The 6,332-nt window shown below is 35.8% G+C and overlaps 1 pseudogene; it reads left to right on the forward strand.

Annotated features, from left to right (window-relative positions):
* Nucleotides 1-5,087: 5,087 nt before the first annotated feature.
* On the forward strand, nt 5,088-5,927 carry LOC143639137 (non-selective voltage-gated ion channel VDAC1 pseudogene; annotated as a pseudogene).
* Nucleotides 5,928-6,332: the final 405 nt, after the last annotated feature.

A 6,332-nucleotide genomic window follows, 5' to 3' on the forward strand; every position in this document is an offset into this window, starting at 1 on the left:
GTCAAGGTAAAATTAAAACTTATTTGGCTGGGCATGGTGGCACACATCTGTAATCTCAGCAGCTCAGGGGACTGAGGCAGGAGTACCATGAATTCAAAGCCAGCCAGCAACTTAGTGAGGTCCTAAGCAACTGAGCAAGACCCTGCCCCTAAATAAAATATTAAAAAGGACTGGAGATGTTTTCCAGTGATTAAGTGCCTCCTCAATCTCTAGTACAAAAATAACCTTATTTGTATCAATCTTAATTGATCATTGATCTAACAGATAATACTTCATTCAAAATAATAATAACAACAATGTATTCCATTCTCTATGTTATATATACTTATATATAAGTGAAATAGATGAAAGCTATGTTACAAGGGACAGGAGGAAAGGATTAGGATTATTTTGTTATTACAAGATGCTCACTTGAGTATGAAGTAATAAGGTATTATTTGAAAGTTTACTTGGATTAGTTGTAAATGTATGTTGCAGATTCTAAGGCACTACCTAAAAAAAATAGAAAAAACAAATTCACCTGATATGCCAAGAGAGAAAATGGAGTCATATAAAATGTTCAATGAAAACCACAAAAGGAACCAGGCATAGTGGCATATGCCTATATTCCCAGCTACTTGGAAGGCTGATTTAGGAGAATAAATTAAGCCCAGGTGTTCAAGACCAGCCTGGAAAATGTAATGAGACCCCTGTTTCAAATAAACAAACAACACCACAAGAAACAGGAACAATGTACAAGACAAATAGGAACAATGTACAAGACAAATAAATAGGAAACAGTAGCAAATATAATAACTGTTAATTCCACTGTATCTGTATTACTTTGAACATCAATGGTCTAAATGGACCAATTAAAAGATATATTGCCAGAATGGATCAAAAAAACAAAACCCATGTTTTAGTTGTAGACAACCTATGTTATCTACAAGGAACTGACTAAGTGTGTATGTATGTATATATGTATTTATTGTGCCAGGGATTGAACCCAGAGTCTTGTGCTGGTGGTTGTTGGGGTTTAGGGGTAAACGAGAATGAATACACAGAGCACTGAGGATTTTTTGGCAAGAAAACTACTCTGTATGATACTATTATGCTGGATACATGTCATTATACATTTGTCCAAACCTGTAGAATATATACCAAGAGTGAATCCTAACATAAACTATGGACTCTGCATGATAACAATGTGTCAGTATAGATTCATTGATGGTAACAAATGTGTCACTGGTGTTATCTGGAGCACTTTGTGTAAAATAGGGAGAATGTATTCCCTGAAAGCTAATAAAACTTGCCATATTAGTCAGTTCTTCATTACTATAACAAACTACCTGAGAAAATCAACTTAAAAAGAGAAAAGATTTGTTATGGCTCATAGTTTTTGGAGGTTTCAGTTTGTGGTTGTTTGGCTCTGTTGCTTTTGAGCCTGTGATAAGGCACATCATGGTGAGAGTGTATGGTGGAGAAAGACCATTCACCTGATGGTTGGAACTGAATAGAGAGAGAGGAAGAGACTGGATTCCCACTATCCTCTTCAAGGCTACATCTCAGTGATCTAAGACCTATGACCAGGTCCTACCTCTTAAAAAAGATTCCAGCCTTCCCAATAGCACCAAGCTGGAAAACAAGCCTTTCAACACATGGACCTATGAGAGACATTTCAGATCCAAACTACATCACTTGCCTATGAAATTAACTGGCCTGATATCTTTTGAACAAGATAGTTGATTACTAGTTAAATTTCTTTTTTAAGAAATTAATAATTAACTCATATTTTCTTCTTTTGTATCAATTTTTATAATTTGTATTTTATTAGAAATTATTTTTCATCTAAGCTTTCAAATATATTAGTATTTTTAAAGTTTATTAATTTCAGAAAGCACCTTATATGTTATGTCTCCTTAAATAATAAATAATAAATAATCCATAAATGGATTATTTATGGATTATTAAATAAATCCATTTATGGATTATTTAAATAATAAATAATCCATAAATGGAACCACCATTTGATCCATAAATAATAAAGTTTATTAATTTCAGAAAGCACCTTATATGTTATGTCTCCTTATTATTCCTAATATTGTTTATTTGTACCCCTTTCATTAGTTCAATAGTATTGTACATTGTACTTGTACATTGCTGGTGGGACTGCAAATTGGTGCGGCCAATTTGGAAAGCAGTATGGAGATTTCTTGGAAAGCTCGGAATGGAACCACCATTTGATCCAGCTATTCCACTACTCGGTCTATTCCCTAAAGACCTAAAAAGAGCACACTATAGGGACACTGCTACATCCATGTTCATAGCAGCACAATTCACAATAGCAAGACTGTGGAACCAACCTAGATGCCCTTCAATAGACGAATGGATAAAAAAAATGTGGCATTTATACACAATGGAGTATTACTCTGCATTAAGAAATGACAAAATCATAGAATTTGGAGGGAAATGGATGGCATTAGAGCAGATTATGCTAAGTGAAGCTAGCCAATCCCTTAAAAACAAATGCCAAATGTCTTCTTTGATATAAGGAGAGTAACTAAGAACAGAGTAGGGAAGAAGAGCATGAGAAGAAGATTAACATTAAACAGGGATGAGAGGTGGGAGGGAAAGGGAGAGAGAAGGGAAATTGCATGTAAATGGAAGGAGACCCTCAGGGGTATACAAAATTACATACAAGAGGAAGTGAGGGGAAAGGAGGGAAAATATAAGGGGGAGAAATGAATTACAGTAGAGGGGGTAGAGAGAGAAGAGGGGAGGGGAGGGGGGAGGGGGGATAGTAGAGGATAGGAAAGGCAGCAGAATACAACAGACTCCAGAATGGCAATATGTAAATCAATGGTTGTGCAACTGAAGTGATTCTGCAATCTGTATATGGGGTAAAAATGGGAGTTCATATCCCACTTGAATCAAAGTGTGAAATATGATATATCAAGAACTATGTAATGTTTTGAACAACCTACAATAAAAATTAATTAAAAAAAATAAAAAAAAATAGTACTGGAGATATGTCCAATTTATAGATGCTTTAAACGTTTTTATTTTCATTAATCCTTTGTCTTTATTTTCTACTTTGCTTTTACAGCTCTTGTTCTCTTTATTCCAACTTATTTATAGTGTTAGTCCTTTCATTTTTTTATTTAGTATTTATTTATATGAAACTTATATAGTAGTAACACTTATCTACAGAAGATATATTCTATGATTCCCAGTCATGCCCAAACTATAGATAGTACAAATAGTACAAAGTCTATCCCCTGTATAGACTAGTAAAGTTTATAAATCAGAGAAATTAGGAGAGTAAAACCAAAAACAATATAACAAAAAAATTATAGAAAATATACTATAATAAAATAGCCAGCATCACTATGTTTAGGGCTGTTATTAAGTAAAATAAGTGTTACGGTTTGGATTTGATTCATTTGTTGAAGGCTTGGTCCCCAGCTGGTGTATTGTTGGGAGGTAGTAGACACATTAGGAGGTGGTGGTCACTCGTGGTAAGTCATTGAAGGATATATCTTGTCTTCAGCACTTTCCCCTCTGTCTTTGCTTCCTGGCCATCATAAAGTAAATAGCTTCTTCCACACACTCACACTGCCATCATATTCTTTCTCTTCTTAGGCTCAAAGTAACAGACTATGTTAAAGTGGACTATGGACTGAGGCCTCTGAAACTGTCAACCAAAATAAACCTTTCCTCCCTTAAATTGATTTTCTCAGTAATGAAAAGGTGACTAACCCAGTAAGAGTTTCTTGAACACAAACACTGCAATACCCTGTCAGTCTATCTCATAACCAAGACAGTGACTATGTGACTAACAGACAGGTAGCCTATATAACATGAATCTGCTGGACAAAGGGATAATTCACGTCCCTTTTTTATGGGGTCTTCATTATGTAGACATAATTAATTAAATCATTGTCCATAGGTGGTCAACTCAAACTTTAGCCCCACAGGTTTGGGGGTGGGGCTGAAATTTTTAACTCTTTAATCATGTCTTGGTATATCTAGTGACCAGCTACCATGCTAAAGCTCTCTATGTTACTTTATTCATGAGCTGCCAGCCACCAATCATCTCATTAGCATACAAAAGAAACTGGAGATGTCAAGGGTTTCAGGAACTGCACTTCAAGAAATAGTGATGAAGATCAAATATAAGTTTGCAGTACCATATGTCTTATATCCTTAACAATTTTTGTCTGCTTGATCTATCAATTTATGATAGAGATGTTTTAAAAATCTCCTGTTGTGAATGTGGATTTTTGTTGAATTTGTCTTGAGGCTATGTTGTCAGTTGCACTGAAGTTGAGAACTAATATCTTTTTGGTAGAATTTTCATTTCATTTTATTATTGCTAGCTATTTCTCTTTATTGAAGTTAATACTTCTTTTGCTTCAAATTCTAATTTGACTTATATTAATATAGTTTAAGCATCTTTTTATGGTTAGTGTTTGCATGGCACATATTTTTATTACTTTATTTCTAACATCTTTATAAGCTTTTTAATGTATCCTTATATAGTTGAATTTTTAAATATTCCATTCTTTTAATAAAAGAATAGAATGTGCTGGGCATGGTGGCACACACCTCAAATCCCAGCAACTTAGGAGGCTAAGGCAGGAGAATAGCAGGTTTGAGGCTAGCCTCAGCAGTTTAGTGAGGCTTTATGCAACTTGACAATACTGTCTCAAAAAAAAAAAAAAAGCGATGGGGATATGGCTCAGTGGTAAAGCACCCCTGGATTCAATCCTGAGTACAAAAAAGCATAATATTTCATTTACTTTGATTACAAATGTATTTGGACTTATTTTGTGTTTTCTATAACTAGTTATTCTTTGTTACTTTATTCATGCCTTCTGATCAGTAGATAAAATTTTCCACTTGATTTAGAAGTTTTTATCATATTTTTATTTCTTTATTACTTATCCTCAAGTTTTTAAATATATATTCTTCTTTAAGTTTTCTAAAAAAGGATAGAATCACAATACTTTCCTCTCAGTTCCTCCTGGCCTCATCCCTAGAGGGAGGCACCCACCCCTTCCTGTAGCCACCCCTCCCCTAAAGCTCCAGCAGCCTCTGAGCAGAAAATGGCTGTGCCTCCCAAGTATGGCAATCTTTGCAAATTTGTCAGGGACATCTTAAACAAGGGCTATGGCTTTGGCTTAATAAATCTCGATTTGAGAACCAAATCTGAGAATGTATTGGAATTTACAAGCTCAGGCTCAGCCAACACAGAGACCACCAAAGTGACAGACAGCTTGGAAACCAAGTGCAGGTGGACTGAATATGGCCTGATGTTTACAGAGAAGTGGAACACTCACAATCTACTGGGCACCGAGATCACCATGGAAGATCAGCTTGCACATTGACTGAAGATGACCTTCGATTCATCCTTCTCACCTAATACTGGGGAGAAAATACTAAAATCAAGACAAGGTACATGTGGGAGCACATCAACCTGGGCTGCCCCGTGGACTTTGACATTGCTGGGCCTTCAATCTGGGGCGTTATGGTGCTGGGTTATCAGGGCTGGCTGACTGGCTACCAGATGAATTTTGAGATTGCAAAGTCCTAAGTGACCCAGAGCAACTTTGCAGTTGGCTAAAAGACTGATAAATTCCAGCTTCACATTAATGTGAACAGTGGGACAGTAGCTTCATTTATCAGAGGTGAACAGGAAGTTGGAGACTGCTGTCATTCTCACCTGGACAGCAGGAAACAGTAACAGTATTGGAATAGCAGCAAAGTATCAGATTGACCTTGATACCTGCTTCTCCACCAAAGTGAACAACTCCAGCCTGATTGGTTTAGAATACACTCAGACCCTAAAGCCAGTTATCAAACTAATACTGTCAGCTCTGCTGTTTAGCAAGAATGTCAATGATGGTGCCCATAATTTTGGTGTAAGACTGGAATGTCAAGCATAAATGAATATTGTACAATTATTAATTTAAACTATTTTGCAGCATATCTATTTAGTGTACCTTTTAATGTTGTATATCTGAGATGTAAGAATTGCTAAAATTCATGTTAGAACTCAGGGTTAAAGAGGATTCAGCTGTAAGGTGTTACCATTTCAAAGGTACAGAAGAAACCAAGTCCAAATAAAAGGTCCTTTCAGCTGTAGACTTATTTGTGAGCGACTTGGTGGCCCCTCTAAAGATGCCAGGTTTCTTTTTTTAATCTAGAAATAGCTGCAAATAGAAGCTGATAATGTATAGGATAATGTAAATCTTTATTGAGTAAATGAATGGAACTGTGACTTCCTGAGGATCAACCCTTGGTTTCTTAATCCTAATTGATGAGCAGTTCATTGCTTGGTGGTATGTACA

Source organism: Callospermophilus lateralis, chromosome X (assembly GCF_048772815.1).
Source record: "Callospermophilus lateralis isolate mCalLat2 chromosome X, mCalLat2.hap1, whole genome shotgun sequence".
Lineage (NCBI taxonomy): Eukaryota > Metazoa > Chordata > Mammalia > Rodentia > Sciuridae > Callospermophilus > Callospermophilus lateralis.